The sequence below is a fragment of the Manis pentadactyla genome, chromosome 1 (genome assembly GCF_030020395.1).
Source record: "Manis pentadactyla isolate mManPen7 chromosome 1, mManPen7.hap1, whole genome shotgun sequence".
Lineage (NCBI taxonomy): Eukaryota > Metazoa > Chordata > Mammalia > Pholidota > Manidae > Manis > Manis pentadactyla.
The window spans coordinates 14,295,578-14,312,728 of NC_080019.1; positions in this window are offsets into that span (position 1 = coordinate 14,295,578).

The following is a 17,151-nucleotide window of genomic DNA, read 5'->3' on the forward strand; positions in this document are numbered from 1 at the left end:
CATATAGCAGGATGGCCCGCGCGCCGGACTCCGCCCAAGGGCGCTGCAGCCGGCCTGGCTCCGCCCCTTGGCGTCCTTGCGCCGTAACCTCGTGACTCGGGCCCCTGGGCGGGGCCTTGTGGCTGGCGAGAGGAGCTGGCCAGCGTGCTGGGGGGAGGGGCGGCCAGGGCCAGGGGTGGAGCGGCAGCCGGGCTGGGCGGGAGACAGGCGGGGAGGTAAGCAAATGAGGGAGGGGCGAGGAGGGCCAGCGCGTCCAAGCAAGGCCTTCTGATGTCCGTTTCATGGCACTGAATGAAGAGAACTCAAGTCACAAAAAACACTGTGAAAACCAGAAGAAATGTAAAACTTAGCCCAGTGATTATTGACTTGGGCACTATGTGACATCACTAATTTCACTTTACTATCTTCCTGTCTCTCAGGTATCCATTAAAAAAACATGTATTGGATGGCTTCAGGGTGGTGATAGTTCTGTAAAACACAGTTGGCCGTATCTGGAAGGATTTGGAGACAGAACTAATACAGGAATGACTGGAGGGCTGCGGACGGCGGCAGCAGGGCAGGGAATAGAGACAAAGTGAGGGACTGCTAGTGTGAGGAGTGCCAGGGGAAAGCGAATTGCTTGGGGATCTGCTACATTTCCTGCGGGAATTCAGAATGGGGTTTCTGTTGGACTATTTAGGTAAATACTCCAGGAGAAGACATCTGAGCTAAACTGAGATAAAAATTTATGATGAATCACCATGCTGGAAATACGGAAGTAAAAGGGATGACCAGAGAGTGCTTATCCTGTGGAAAGAGGCTATGACGAGTTTCACAAGACCACTCCGATTAGGGATGGACACAGGGGGAGTATTCAGCAATCAAACTTGTAATGAAGTTAGAGCCGGAGAGAACACAGAGCACATGCACTGGAAGGAAAAGGAAGAGAAGATCTTGAGGGATTATAGTGCCAAGAACTGAACAGAAGGTAAGTAATAGGGGCATGACAAGAATCCCTTGTATCTGGCCATTAGAAGACCCTTGTGGTATAATGGGAAGACAGATGCTTAATAGAGAGCAATACAGTTTTTCATACAGGCAGAATTTTCAGGGTTTCAACCATATGTAATGGTGGTATAATACAAATGAAGTGAACGTTGCTCAGTTATGTCTATTTTAGGTGCATCGTATTTCCATTCCCTTTGGTATAAATACCTATAGCCCTTTTGAACTACACCACTGAAGTAAGCATTCCTTTATTTTGAGTGAGCTTGATCATTCAGTATATCTTATAATTAAAGAAAAGAAAGGCAAAAGAATATGGGACATTTTGTTTTAATTCATGAGACTGACTAGGAACTTAACCTTAAGAAAATTGTGTATATATATATATCACTCACTATGTGTGTGTGTGTGTGTATATATATCACTATGACAAATATTTTCAATTTTATATGATACATTATATATCATATACATCTCATATATATTATTATATGATATATGATCTATATACATATACATGTTTATATACAGAACATTTCATTGAAATATTTTTGAAATAGCAAAAATCTAGAAATAATCCAAATGCTCATCTTAAATTATGGCCTATCCATGTTAAAAAAAAAGAAAGAAAAGTTATGGCCTATCGAAGCAAAGGTATTCCTCAACCTTTGAAGAATTCAGCATAGACTTATGTGTTGAAGTTCAAAAAATCCTTCAGGACAAATTATTAAGTTTTTTAAAGTAATTGTTAAATGGTATGTAATTTGTATACATTTTAAGTTTATAAATATATATATACTTAAATATGTATGTACATAAATATATGTATATCTTTTATATATATGTATATGAGAGAATTCTATTTTTAGTTTAATAGCCTTTCTGTGTAGTTTCAATTCTTTAATATGTGTTTGCACTGATTTCTTTTTTCAAATACAATGTGTGATAGCTTTTGTTTTTATAAAAACTACAAGTCTGGTCTTCTCATGGTAATTTTTCGCAACAGTAGTTAAGTTTCAGATATGAATTTCAGGCTGTTATCCTATTTTAGGAGTAGTTCAAGATTTTTACCTTTTAAAAATTTTTCTTCAACTGTTTACTCTGTGAGCAGGAATCAGTTATGGTCTCTATAGTACATAAGCAAAGTATTAACCCCAACATTTATTTAACAAATATTTGAACAATTTATTATGTGTTTTGGGTACTGTTCTAAGGCCTAGAGACACACCAGTAAATAAACAGTCCCTGTCCTCATGGCACTTATAAGAGTGGGAAAATCAGAAAACAAACAACATATTAATAAAGTACCTGGCAGTGACAGGTGTGATAAAAAATAATAAAACAGGATGAAGGAGTGATCAGGATGGAGAGAACATTTTAGATGGTGTGGTCAGGGAGTGCACCTCCCAGCTCTCCGAGACCTAAATGAAGAGAGAAAGTTGTAGAAGATCCAGGAGGTAGATGATCCAGGTAGAGGGAAAAGCAAGTGGAAAATCCCTGGAGGCAGAAGGAAAGTGGGACTGGAATGAATTAAGCTAACCAGAGCAGTAGAAGAGAGGGCTGAGTCAGGTCAGAAAGAGCCCTGGACGCTATGGCTAGGTGTTGAAATTTTATTCTTGGTTGGATTATAGAGTTTTACAACAGGTGATATCATCTGATTAGTCTTCAATAGGACATCTGTTCTACTGAGCAAGAAGTGAACCTGGAACAGAAGGTAAGAGGGAAATCAAGAGACCAGTTAGGAAGCTATTGTAACTATTTGGGTGAGTAATGGTGACTCAAGGAGTGTGGTGGCTCCCCTCCAGCATATCTCCACAGCACTCCAGCCTCACCTCTATCACAATCAGCATCACGGTAATGAAAGTATGGGTAAGTGGCTATTTATATTTTTCTCCTATGCCATTCCTCTCTGTAACCTCAGACGTAAAACAAGGGCATTGGCCTTGGGGACATGGAGAAAAATGCAGCTAAGAGAAACATTGTGAAGGAAAAATGATAGAAGTCTAAGATTGTTGTAAAATAGGGGTCACTAACTGGAGACCCATTAAATGGAAATTTGTGAAACTTTATGCAAAATGCATGCATTTTCCAGGAAGATGATCCACAGATCACATTCTCAAAGGAACTTGAATCTTTTAAAGAAAGTAAAATAGCTAAGCACCACTGAGTAACTGGAAGAGCAGTATTTCCATTTATAGGATCACAAGTGTTAAATCAAATTTCTGTATGGTAGTATCAGATAGCTGGTATTACTTGGCACCATCTCCAACTTCTCGGACAACTTACAATTCATTTTGCAATTTCTTAGCACCTCCTGATGGTATCTGTGTAGGTTGCAGGTAACTCAAAAATGTTAATTAACTGAAACTGAACATGAGACTTTCCGGCGTATTTAAAGCATTAATATTTAAACACCTTTCCTCACATTTTAAAAATATTTTTTCTTTATTTATAAGAAAGGCAAAGGATAAAACAAATATTTTACACAGAAAAATACAGGTAGGAAATGAAGAAAACATTTTAGTTTCCCTAATAATGAAGACATCCAAACTGAAACAGCCATGAGGTTCTACTGTCTCTGTAAATTAGCAAAATGAAACAAGTAATTCTTTTAAAGGTAGTTGGCAGGATTAGGGGCTGAGAGGTATACCAACACATTTCCCCTGTCTTTGTAAATTGGCCGGTCCTGCTGGAGAGCAACCCGCCATGGGCTCATAAAACTGTTCATAGTGTTTGGCCCATTAATTTGTTTCAGTAATCTCAACAATGTGATTATTAAGCAAAAGAATACGTTTAGAGCTTGTTATGGCAATACTATTATTCATCATACTAAAAGGAAGTAGTAACCCAATATCTAATAATAGTGAACTGGCACAAAGATTCTGTATTTAATGGATACTGGCATGCATATAATATATAGCTAATGGAATTTAAGTATATGAAACTGTTTATACAGAATAATGTGATAGTGAGTAAAAGGAGCAAAACACAGATATAGACCAGTTGTAATAGTGTAAAACATTGGTGTGCACTGATAAAAATCAGAAGACATTGTACAATGATATAAATAATTGATAAATGCCAGGGTTTTTTTTCTTCTAAAATGGATGGTAATTACCCAGAGTCACACAGTACGCAGACGGCATTATCTGAGGTAAGGGGTGGGATACAGCATTAGGATTCAGAGGCTTTCTAGCCAGACAGACTTAAAGTACTGGCTTTATTAGTTCTATGACCTTGAACAAAACTGTGTCTGTTTAGTTATTCTCTCAGGTCTCATTTACAAACCGAGGATCATGATAAAGCTTTGTTTATAAACTTGTAAGCATTACAAGTGATTAATGCAAAAGCGTTTGGTAAATAGCACATGCTAAGTATGTTTTAACTAGCATTATTATATGCTTTGATTGACTGATTAATGAACATTTACATATTAATTACTACATGCCAGGCTGTTACCTAAGAGCTTTTATAAATGACATATCCCCCTGACTAGTTTGTATTAAGCAGAGACTATATCTTATAATTTTTTTTGTGTTTCTGTTCATAGAACTTAGCAATGTAACTTACACATAGTATTTAATAAATACCTATTAGATGAACGAAAATGCATTGCTCCTTTCCTAAAGATGAACAGTTCTTCACCAATCTTATACTCACATATGGAGGGTTTTTCCCTAAGGAACACTCACCCAATATACTGATTATTGTTCTCCTATTATTTGGTGAAATCGTATCCTTACTTTACCCCCAAGGAATGCAAGACCAGCCAGCCCCAGCAGTAGGCGATGTGGTCAGAACATGAGACTCATAGTCACCAGCCCTCGTCTCAGTGTTGACTTGTCTCCTTACCCACAGTGTGACCTTGGGCCAATCCTCAATTTCTTCTGTCTCTGAGTCTACTTATGTCAGTTGGGAAGATTTCATGTTATATTCTCAAGAATTTAAAACAAGGCTTCTAGAAATCAACATTTCAGACATAAATGCAAACACTTACTCTTTCACTGCAAATGCTTATTGGGGAGGAATATTATTATTATTGCAAATGATTTTTAGAGAAGGGAAGGGGAAGAAAAGCTCATGCCAGTGACCTAATTTTCCCCATATAATGTGTGTGTCTGTTCATTTGCTGGAAAATCCTAATCAAGGAAAGCATTATGAAGACAAACCACAGCAGATTAAATAAAAAGGCCTGTATTTCCATGTAGCGTTTCCATGTATAAGGCACAAGCCAGTGAGAGACTATCAATATCAAATTTTCAGCAAAAGATGGGAAAGATAATTAAAGTATGAATATATATATATATATATTTTTTTTTCTTCTCTTTTTTGTTGTGTGCTGGCTATTTTCTAATTCTGACCATCAGATGTAGAGTGAGCTTTATAGGTTCAAAACTGTACTTTGACCCCCTGAAAGCTTGAGATCTCTGGTTCTAGTACATATTACTTCTGTTGTCACTAGGCTCACTGATGTGCTGTGGAAAGAGAGGAGGGAACAGCAGAGGGCCCCCTGCGATCAGAAATAAGGGCTACTGAGCAAATGGTGCAAATATTTAAGTGTATAAATCCAAGAAGAGGACAATGGCTGACATCCCTTACCATATGCGGGTTTCATCGCCTGGGAGTTTGAAGCAGGGTTAAGTGTCCTCCAAACTGCAGGTACAAAGGTTTTCTTTTGTTCTCATCCCAAATGTTCCAAACAAAAGGGAATCAGTTGCATAAATTTTCATCACATACCTGATAGACTATTATTCAGATATTAAAGGAGACAAAAAAATACTTTGAGTATGGGAAAATTTTCACAATACAGTATTGAGTAAAAATTATGCATGTAATGGCATACACACTGCAATCTTTTATCTATATGTATACGCATACTCTCAGAGAAAATATTGGAAATGAATACGTACAGATGTTAACAGTGTCTGTCTCTGAGTTATGGGATGAGATTGCACTTTTTATATTCATAAAATTTTCTTTGCATAAGCCACCATTACATTTTTTAATAAGAAATAAAATTAAGAATATAGAAGTGCTTCTGTTTAAAATGGTTAAGTTTGGCTAAAGTAAGCAAGCATTCAGATGAATGAAAAGTTCTGTGTTATAGAGATCTGGAAGGAATCTGGGTCAAAGAAAGTAGTGACAGATGACATAGAGTCAACGTCTGATGAAAACTCGTTTTACCTCTAAGACTAGTTTCAGGTGGTTAGACCTGGCTTAGACCTAAAGGATCACTTAGACTCAAATCTCCCAGGTACATATGAGGAAACTGAAGCTTGAGGAAGCAAAGTGATTATCCCAAGTTCTGAAAACAAGATAGTAGCAAGGCTAGGGAAACAATCTAACCTTGCTAGATTTTAGACTATGGAGAAAGTGAAGGTTCCTATGGCCAAGATTCTCACCTGGCCCTGGTCAGCTTGCTCACTACACACATGTGGGCAAACTATAAAGAGTTTCACTCAGTGCTCTGGGCTGCTGCACGGCTGTAGGGCTGCAGGACTGCATGGCTGCAGGAGAGCAGAGGCTGGAGTGGTGGCAGTGCTGTGGACAGAGACTGAGAAGCCTGTGGGGACAGAGAGGCCCAGAGGCAGAGACCAGCTTGCTGCATGCAGACTCGCTCTGAGTGGATGGGATTCTAGTGATTGATCTGCCACTGTGGGAATAAAGTTGGGTATAAACCCTTTCACCCAGAAAACATTCCTTTGTTATTTTTTAATCCATAGTGAACTTGTCTGGGGCTGAAACCCATTGGCAAGACATAGACCTTTTTTTTTTCTCTCTATAGCCTCCATAACTGCCCAGCTCTGCCTCTGTCTCCTACATACACATTTTGATGAAGTCTACAACATTCCCTCTGATGCAGGGTAATTACAGATGCTCTACTTTCTCCCCATCTAAGGAAACTTTGGAAGGCCAAATTAATTCTAAGACAGGTGGGGGCTTCTGATTCTCTGAAATGACAACCCAAGGCCCAGGCTCCAACCTTGATATCTGCCTTAAGTCCCTTCTCTAACTGCAAAGATAAGCTGAGCATGAGCTGGACTTAGAACATCTAGGGTTCTCAGGAAATATTCTAGGGATTTATTCTAATTTGGATCATCTCTACTTTCCCAGTAGTTGTCATGGCAATGTGCCTGCACTGCCTGAGTGTCTGAATCTGACCATCCCCAAGAAAAGCCTTATTTCCTGGCTTGCTTATGGTGCGTTCATCAGGGAGGTGCAGTGAAAGCTTGAATGGCATTTTCCGTCAGCAACTGTGTACTGAGTGAACACTGATAATTAACTTAGCATGGTACTAGGTGTTGGAATACCCTGGACGAACTAGAGGACGTGTTCCTGCTCTCAACTGGTAAGTACATTAGACTGAACTTCTGTCCTCAGGCAGATAGTTTCTCTGGGCCTGTGTCTCATCTTTAAAGCAAAGGCGACGTTATTGTAAAATATGTTATTTCTTGGAGCTAAAGGCTAAATTGTGGAGACAAGATCAACACACATGATTTGATAAAGAGAATATAAAAAATAGCACGGAATGACATATGGGATTGTCTAACCGGTAAGAGAAAGGTTGGCTATGATTTGCTTAGGTCCGGTTGGTCTGCACAGAATGGCAGATTTTCTCAGATTTTAGAGAGGATTTGGATTAGAGGAACAAGGACAGATGTCCCATGACTGCCTTGAGCAAGGCATGTACATTCTCATGGTTAGCAAGACGTAATACCTCTGAAGCAGTTCATGCTGGACACTGCATTTAGAAGAGGAATTTGTTTTGGGGAACTTGGTGTTTGGAAATTCCCCCAACAAACAGAGGAGTTCAGTCAGAGCAGAGTCAATGTTTCACTGTCTTCCTGATGGATAAGTGCACAGGATCCAACATTTGTCCCCATCATTTGCCAGGCACTCTTACAAGTGCTTATTGTTAATTTACTCATTGAATCTCCACAAGAACTCCATAAATTAGAAACTGTGGCGCAGAGAAATCAAGTGGTTTGTCCAAATCTCACAGCTGGTGAATGGCAGAAGCAGGACCTGAACCCTGCTCATTCAAGTGCTACTTTTCTGTTTCCTGGTGTTTATGGAAAAGAGTTATAGAAAACCTGGCCCTTGTTCCTAAGAGACATTACCACTGGCCTTTCTTACCCCCACTGAAGTAATGGATATGTGCGGAGGCTCTCTGATCTGTGCAATGGTTTAGAGGGTGGTAGATTTTTTGATCTCTGGTCTATGAATTAAGTTAATAAGGAGCCATTCCTGAAAATAAGATTCCAAGGGTCAGTGGTAGATTTTAAAACCTTTAGTTCTGTTCGTGTAATTCTGCTCACAGTCAAGGATGGGTGGTTTTGGGAGCTGAATTACAAATGGAAGGTGGAATTGCTTTACTCCCATTCTTAAGTAATGAAGCTCTGGGAAAATGCAAGTTTTCAGGGCTTCTAATACCTCAGTGGGTCTTGCGTGATGCTCAGAGAGGCAAGAATGTTTGCCGTCATCAGCAGCAGCAGCAATTAGTTATCAAGTCCCTCTATTGGGCAAGATGCCAGGTGCTGTGTGGAATATGAAGATGGGGAAGAGGAACCCTGCCTTCAAGTAGCTTACTGACAGGAGGCTAATTACTGCAATTCCAGGAAAACTGTCGCAAAGTGCTCCGTCTCTGCTTCTGGCTTTTGGCCAGTCTTGTGGTTAAATGACTCCTGCATGTCTCCAAGATGGGCATTGAAGGAAAGGAGGTGGGCATGCAGAAGCTGCAGCTGGGGCTGCATTTCCTGGGCAGAGCACAGTGGCCTTGAGTCACACCAGGCAGAGGTGGTACATCCTGATAATCAGAAGATGGTGGCCAGCCGGAAATATGATAGGAAAGGAGGATTTTTGGAATGAAATATGGTAAAAAAAGGTGGTAAAAAACTAGAAAGGAGGGAATGATAGCACTGGGGCAGAAGAGATGAAGGGAGATTGAAAGCAGGTAGAAAATACAAGGTAGGCAGGAGTATGGACATGTGGCTCAAGTCTGTGCTAAGGGAACAAAGGAAATAATTAAGGTAGCAGGTGAGAGGCACCGTCCAGAAGAGCCCACCTAGGGCCAGTACTACAGGGTGACCTGTTGTCAGGTTCTACAGTGTAATGGAACAGCCACGAGCTTCCCTTGGCAGCCCTGGACAAAGGAAATTCAGACTGAATTTGAAGGGACCTAATTCTAGGGATGGGGAAGCTGGTATCCCAGGGGTAGGTTCTCTATCTTTGGCTTTAACCACTTCTCATCCGCTATCTCAATAGGCAGAGTTATCTCCTCAAGCACACTGAGAATGAAGGGATGCTCGGGGGTGGGGGCTGAATTTCCCTAATCCCTAATCTACTTATTCATTGCTGAGTTTACCACCATGTCCCTACAATACAACATTCAGTGAGGTTCCAGCTAATTTTGATTGTGGTTTTTAAAGTGCCTCATTTCCCTTCATCTGAAACAAGCTCTTCCCTGCTTTACCAGGCACAACAATACTCTGCCTTTTTGGACACAGACCCATCTCTACAGGGTCCACAGTGCTATGTAGATCTAGCCATAAAGTAACTCCTTCCTGACCCTCTTTGCAGAGCCTGTGACAAGCCAAGGCTGGGATGCTGACATACACTTGATATAAGGGGAAGTCTGAACTGATTGTTAAATATTTGAACAGCAAGAGAATCAGGAAGCAACGACAAACAAAAACACCCTCCAGATCTGAGTCACAGGACTACTGATGCTGGCAGGCCATGCCAGCCACAGCCAGAGGTAGGTGTAGTTAGGTTATACATGTTATTTGACCTGGAGAAAAGGATGCCTGATGATGCTGTGTGCCAGCCATTTTAACTGGAGTGATACCAAAACCACAGTCAAAGAGCCTCAAATCTCCATCTGAGTTCCAGGCTACGCTCAAGAGGCTACCTTGGCCAGATCATTAGTCCTTATCAAGGACTCAGAGCCCACTAGTCTATGAACAAATAGACCAAGTTGTTCCTTTTTACTGGTGACTTTATTTTGACATGTTTACACTGTAAATTGGATAGTAAATAAACCATCTCCCATGGTATTGCCATGTCACAGAACCACTACTATAATTTATGTGTATCTATCCTTTGTATATGCAGTTTTTATGGATATATAATTACAATGTATATAAAGTTTAGTTTACATTAAACTTTAATTTACAGTAATGCTTAATTTACATTAAAAAAGTTAAAACAATTTTAATTGTGGTGAAAATACATGAAATCTAATCTCTCAAGTTTACAGTTCAGTAGTATTAAGTATGTTCACATTGTGGTGGAACCAGTCTCCAGTTTTTCATCCTGCAAAACTGTATTTTTTCTTTGGAAAAATGTCCATTCAGGTCCTCTTCCCATTTTGAATTGCATTTTTTGTTTTTTTGGAGTTGAGGCCTATGAGTTCTTTATATATATTGGATGTTAACCCCTTACTAGATATATCATTTACAGATATAGTCTTCCATATTGTAGGTTGTCTTTTTGCTTTGTTGATGATGTCTTTTGCTGTACAGATGCTTTCTCATTTGATGTAGCCCCACTTGCTTATTTTTGCTTTTGTTTCCTTGCCCGGGGAGCTGTGTCCAGAAAAGAATCACTCATGCTTATTTTCATGAGATTTTTGCCTATGTTTTCTTCTAAGAATTTTATAGTATTATGTCTTATATTTAGGTCTTTAATCCATTTTGAGCTTACTTTTGTGTATGGTGTTAGACATTAATCCAGTTTCTTTCTCTTGCATGTACTTGTCCAATTTTCCCAACACCATTTATTAAAGAGACTGTCTTTTCCCCATTGTATATTCATGGCTCTTTTGCCATATATTAATTGATCATATATACTTGGGCTTATTTCTGGGCTCTTTATTCTCTTCCATTGATCTATGGGTCTGTTCTTGTGCCTGTTTCATACTGTTTTGATTACTGTAGCTTTCTAGTATAGTTTTAAGTCAAGGAGTTTGATAACCCCAGCTTTGTTCTTCTTTCTCAAGATTGCTTTGGCTATTTGGGGTATTTTGTGGTTCCATATAAATTTTAGGATTATTGTTCTAGTTCATTGAAAAAGGCCATTGTTTTTTTGATGGGGATTGCACTGAATCTATAAATTCCCTTGGGGAGGATGGCCATTTTAACAACATTAATTCTTCCTATCCATGAGCATAGGATAAATTTCCATTTATTTGTGTTTTCTTCAATTTCTTTCATCAATGTCTTATAGTTTTCAAGGTATAGGTCTTTTATACCCTTGGTTAGGTTTATTCCTGGGTATTTTATGCAGTTATCAATGGAATTGTTTTCCTTATTTCTCTTTCTGCTGGTTCCTTGTTAGCATATAAAAATGCAACATATTTCTGATTACTGGTTTTGCATCCTGCAACTTTACTGACCAGTTATTAGTTCTAATAGTTTTTTGGTGGAGTCTTTAGGGTTTTCTATATATAGTATCACGTCATCTGCAAATACTGAGAGTTTTACTTCTTCCTCACCAATTTGTATGCCTTTTATCTCTTTTCCTTGTTTGACTGGCATGGCTAGGATTTCCAGTACTATGTTGAATAAAAGTGGTAGGAGTGGGTATTCTTAGAGGATTAGGTTTCTGATCTTAGAGGAAAAGCTTTCAGCTTTTTGTCATTGAGTATAATGTTAGCTGTGGGTTGGCCTTTATTATGTTGAGGTATGTTCCTTCTATACGCATTTTGTTGAGGTTTTTTATCATGAATGGATGTTGAATTTTGTCAAATGCTTTTTCAGAATCTATTGAGATGATCATGTGGTTTTTATCCTTTTCTTAATGTGGTGCATCATATTGATTATTTTATGAATATTTTACCATTCTTGCATCCCTGGAATAAATCCCACTTGGTCATGATAGATGACCCTTTTGATGTATTTTTGAGTTCAGTTTGCTAATATTTTCTTGTGGATTTTTGCATCTATGTTAATCAGGGGTATTGGTTTGTAATTTTCTTTTTTTGTATTGCTTTTTTCTGGTTTTGGTAGTAGAGTGATGCTGGCCTCATAGAATGAGTTTAGAAGTATTCCCTCCTCTACTACTTTTTGGAATACTTTAAGAAGGATGGGTATTAACTCTTCTTTAAATGTTTGATAGAATTCAGCTGTGAAGCCATCTTAATCTGGAATTTTGTTTGTTGGGATTTTTTTGATTACCAATTCAGTTTTGTTACTGGTAATCAGTCTGTTCAGATTTGTGGTTTCCTTCTGAGTCAGTTTTGGAAGGTTGTATGTTTCTAGGAATTTATGCATTTCTTGTAGGTTCCAGTTTGTTGGCATATAATTTTTCATAGAATTATCTTATAATTACTTGAATTTCTGTGGTATTAGTTGTAAATTCTTTTTTGTTTCTGATTTTATTTGTGTACTCTCTCTAATTTTTTTGATAAGCTGGCTAGGGGTTTTTCTATTTTGTTTATCTTCTCAAAGAACCAGCTCTTGATTTCATCAATTTTTTCTACTGTTTTATTATTCTCTATTTTATTTATTTCTACTCTGATCTTTATGTCTCATCTTCTACTAACATTGGACTTTGTTCTTCTCTTCCTAGTTCCTTTACTTGTGAGGGTAGACTGTTTATTTGGGATTGGTCTTGTGTTTTGAGGTAAGACTTTATTCCTATGTACTTTCCTCTTAAAACCACTTTTGCTGCATCCCACATATTTTGAACAGTTGAACACTGTTCAAACAATCTCCATGTATTGTTTGATTTCCTCATTGATTTGTTTATTGATCCATTTATTATTTGGAAGCATGATGCTTAGCCTACATGTGTTTGTGGGGGTTTTTTTGTTTTCTTCATGTAATTGATTTCTAGTTTCCTACAATTTTGATCTGAAAAAATGCTTGATAAAATTTCAATCCTTTTGAATTTATTGAGGCTCTTTTTGTGTCCTAATATGTGATCTATTCTGGAGAATGTTCCATGTGCACTTAAGAAAAGTGTGTATCTTGCTGCTTTTGGGTGGAATGTTTTGTATGTGTTTGTTAAGTCCATCTAGTCTAATGTGTCACTTAATGCCTCTGTTTCCTTATTTATTTTCTGTCTGCATGATCTGTTATTGATGTGAGTGGGGTGTTAAAATCTCCTCTATGATTGCACTGCTATTTCTCCCTTTAGGTCTGTTAGTATTTGTTTTATATATTTAGGTGCTCCTATATTAGATGCATTTACAATTGTTATAGCCTCTTGTTGGACTGATCCCTTTATCCCTCTTTGTCTCTTGTTATTTTCTTTGTTTTGAAATCTGTTTTGTCTGATATAAATACTGCTATTCCTGCTTTTTCTTACTTTTATTTTCATGAATGTCTTTTTCCATCCTTTCACTTTCAGTCTGTATATACCTTTGGGTCTGAAATAAGTCTCTTGTAGGCAGCATATAGATGGGGCTTGTTTCTTTATCCCTTCTGCCAGTCTATGTCTTTTTATTGGTGCATTCAGCCCATTTATTTTTAAGATAATTATTGGTAGGTATGTACTTATTGCCATTTAATTGTTTTCTAGTTGTTTTTATAGTTCTTCTCTGTTCTTTTCTTCCTTTCTTGTTATTTGATGGTTTTCTTTAGAGTTATTCTTGAATCACTTTTAAAAAAAGTTTTGTGTATCTATTATAGGCTTTAGGTTGTGGTTACCGTAAAGTTCATAGATAGTTTCCTAAATATTTAACACTCTCTATTAAGTTGATGGTCTCTCAAGTTTGAACACATTCTGAAAGTAGTACTTTTTTATTCTTCTTCCTCCTTCAAACTTTATGTATGTCATAATATGCATCTTTTCTGTATCCCTTGGCTGATTTTGTGTATAGTGATTTTACTACTTTTGTTTTCTTTTAACTTCATACTTGCTTAGTAAGTCATTGGTCTACTACCTTTACTGTAGGCTGGTTTTAACTGATGAAAATATTTGATCTTAAGAATATTTAAAGAAGTCCCTTTAACATTTCCTGTAAGGCCTTATTAATGGTGGTGAATTTTTTTAAACCTTCATTTATCTGGGACACTTTTAACCCCTCCTTCATTCTGAATGATAACTTTGCTGGATAGAGGATTCTTGGTTGTAGGTTTTCCCTTTCAATACACTAAATATTTCATTCCACTCCCTCCTGGCCTATAAAGTTTCTGCTGAGAAATCTGCTGTAGACTTAAGAGTTTCCCTTATAGGTAACTGTCTGCCTCTCTCTTACTGCTTTTGAGATTCCATCTTTGTTGACAGATAATAACTGCACTAGAGAGGGCGAGGATTTAATAATATATGGATAACTGTTGAACCATTGTGTTATACATTTGAAACCAATATAAGATTGTACACCAACAATACTTCAATTAAAAAAAGATTCTGTCTTTGTCTTTAATTTTTGCCATTTTAATTACTGTATGTCTTGATGTTGTCTTCCTGAGGTTCCTCTTGTTAGGAGCTGTCTGTACTTCCAGGACCTTGGAGCCTATTTGCTTATAAGTTTGGGGGAGTTTTCAGGTATTTTTTCTTCAAATAGACTTCCTACCCCTTTGTTGCTCTCTTCTTCTGGGGCCCCTATTATGTGAATATTGCTCATTTGGAGTTGTCACACAGCTCTCTTAGCATCTTCTCATTTTTAGAAAATTTTTTCTCTGTGTTCCTCAGCTTGGTTAGTCTGCTCTTCTCTATCTTCCACCTCATCTATTTGTTCTTCTGCCTCCTGAAGTCTGCTATTCATTTCCCTTTATTGTATTTTTCATTTCAGTTATTGTATTTCTCAGCTTTGAGTGGCCCTTTTTCATATTTTCTATTTGTTTGTTGAAATTCTCTTTGAGCTCCTGAATTTATTTTCCCATTTCAGTGAATGCCTTTGTAACTGTTACATTGAATTCTTTATCAGGAAAATTTCTTATCTCATTTAGCCCTTTTTTCTGGTGTTTTATCTTGGTTTTCTTGTTTGTTTGTTTGGAACACATTCCTCCGCATCCTCATTTTGTCTTGGTTTCTGTGTATCTTCCTTTTTATTAGATAGATCAGCTATGTCTCCTGGTCTTGAAAGTAACTGCTTTATTTTGGTATACTGTGGTGCCTAGAAGCTTAAGATTTTCTACTCGTCAGTTCCTGGCTCTCTTTTCTGGCTGGACACAGTTGGTGTTGATGGGCTGTGGGCAGGGCTCCCAACAGTTTGCCTTTTCATGTCCTTTGTGTGACATGAGGCACTTCTTGCTGCTTCCTGCACCAGCAACAGGAATCTCAGCCCCCACAGTGCTCTAACTCTCCATGCTGTCCAGTCCTGTTAATCATCAAAGCCCAATGCAACGTGAACTCTTATTTCTAGAGCAGATCTCCAGGACCAGGCATGCCAGATTCCTATAGCACTTATCTCCTTGCCATTCTGTTTCTCTCTTGCTTGTGGTCTGGGATGGGCAGGGTAGGGCTTAGATCCCAATCAGTTGTGGCTCTACCTCTTTACCCTTCTCGGTGTGGTTTTCTCTTTTTCACCAGGTATAGATGGTCTTTTTCAGGGTTAGTTGTATTTTCTGTAGTTGTTTCCTTAGTGTGTAAGTGGAAGGAAGTTTTCACCTTGCTGTCCTACTCTAACATCTTTTTGCCACCCGGATCTAGAATTTGTCTTTTTATGACTGGCTTATTTCACTTAGCATAATGTCCTCAAGGTTCATCCATGTTGTGCATGTGTCAGGATTTCCTTCCTTTTTAAGGCTTAATAATATTCCACTGTATGCCTATACCACATTTAGTTTATCCATTTATTCATCAATAAACACTTGGGCTGCTTCCATCCTTTAGCAATTGTTCATAATGCTTCTGTGAATGCACATAAAGTTTTATATCCTATCTTATCACTTCCCATTATAATATCTATCTATATATACACATAAACATTTTTTCCAGGTTGATATATAGTTTTTTATAATTAAAGAATAGTTGGTATACAATCTTATATTGATTTCAAGTATACAACACAGTGATTCAACAGTTATCCATATTATTGAATCCTTATACCAACCAGTGCAGTTACTATATGTCAACATGGGAAGATGTTACAGAATCATTGTCTATATTCTCCATGCTGTACTACCATACCTGTGACAAATATATTATGATTGAGAATTTTTGTGTCTGTTTATTCCCTTCACCCTCCTCACCCATCCACCTCAACCCCTCCCCCATGGTAACTACCATTTACTTCTTGTCTATGAGTCTATTTTGCTCATTTTGTTTTGTTTTGTTTTTAGATTCCACAAATAAGTGAAATCAGTTGTATTTGTCTTTCTCTGCCTGGTTTATGTCACTTGTTATAATACCCTCTAGGTCCATCCATGTTGTTACAAATGGCAGGATTTCTTTCTTCTCTATGACTGAATAACATTCTGTTGTATTCTTCATTCATTCACCTATTGACAGACACTTTGGTTGCTTCCATATCTTGGCTATTGTAAATAATGCAGCAATAAACATAAGGATGCATTTATCTTTTCGAATCAAGGATTTTGTTTTCTTTGGATAAATTTCTAAAAGTGGAATTATGGGATCATATGGTGGTATTTTTATTTTTAGTTTTTTGAGGAACGTCCATATGCTTTCCATAGTGACAGGACCAATTTGCATTCCTACCAACAGTGTAGGAGAGTTCCCTTTTAGTCTTCATAATAATCCTTCTTTTAGTTTTTACAGTAACTTCATAGTCCTTTAACCCCATCTACTTAATTTTTTTTTACAGTTGGATATTTGAGATGTTTCCAGTTTTCCCTTTAGCCATGATAAAAGTTTTGGTACCTATGAAATCCTTCCCATATTTTAGCTTTTTTTTTTTTTTTTTTGAATAGATTCCTGAGAAGTGAAATTTTTGGGTCAAAATGTACGAACATCTTATGACTTAAAAGACAAAAGAGAGAAAGCCAAATTGCTTTCTAAAAGAATTTTATCTATTTGCATAGTTATTAATAATGTGAATGAATTTCCATCTCACCATACACACACCAGATTCGTTTTGTTTTTTCACTAAAAGGAGTGAAGAGGAAGAAGATAAGTGCTCATTTCTGTTTAGTAGACAACAGCATGATTATTAATGGTGATAAGCCTTTGTGAGAATGTCCCAGACTCGGCTATCCTGTGAGTACTAGCATGGTTACAATTGCCAACATATATTCAGTGTACAATGTGTGTATA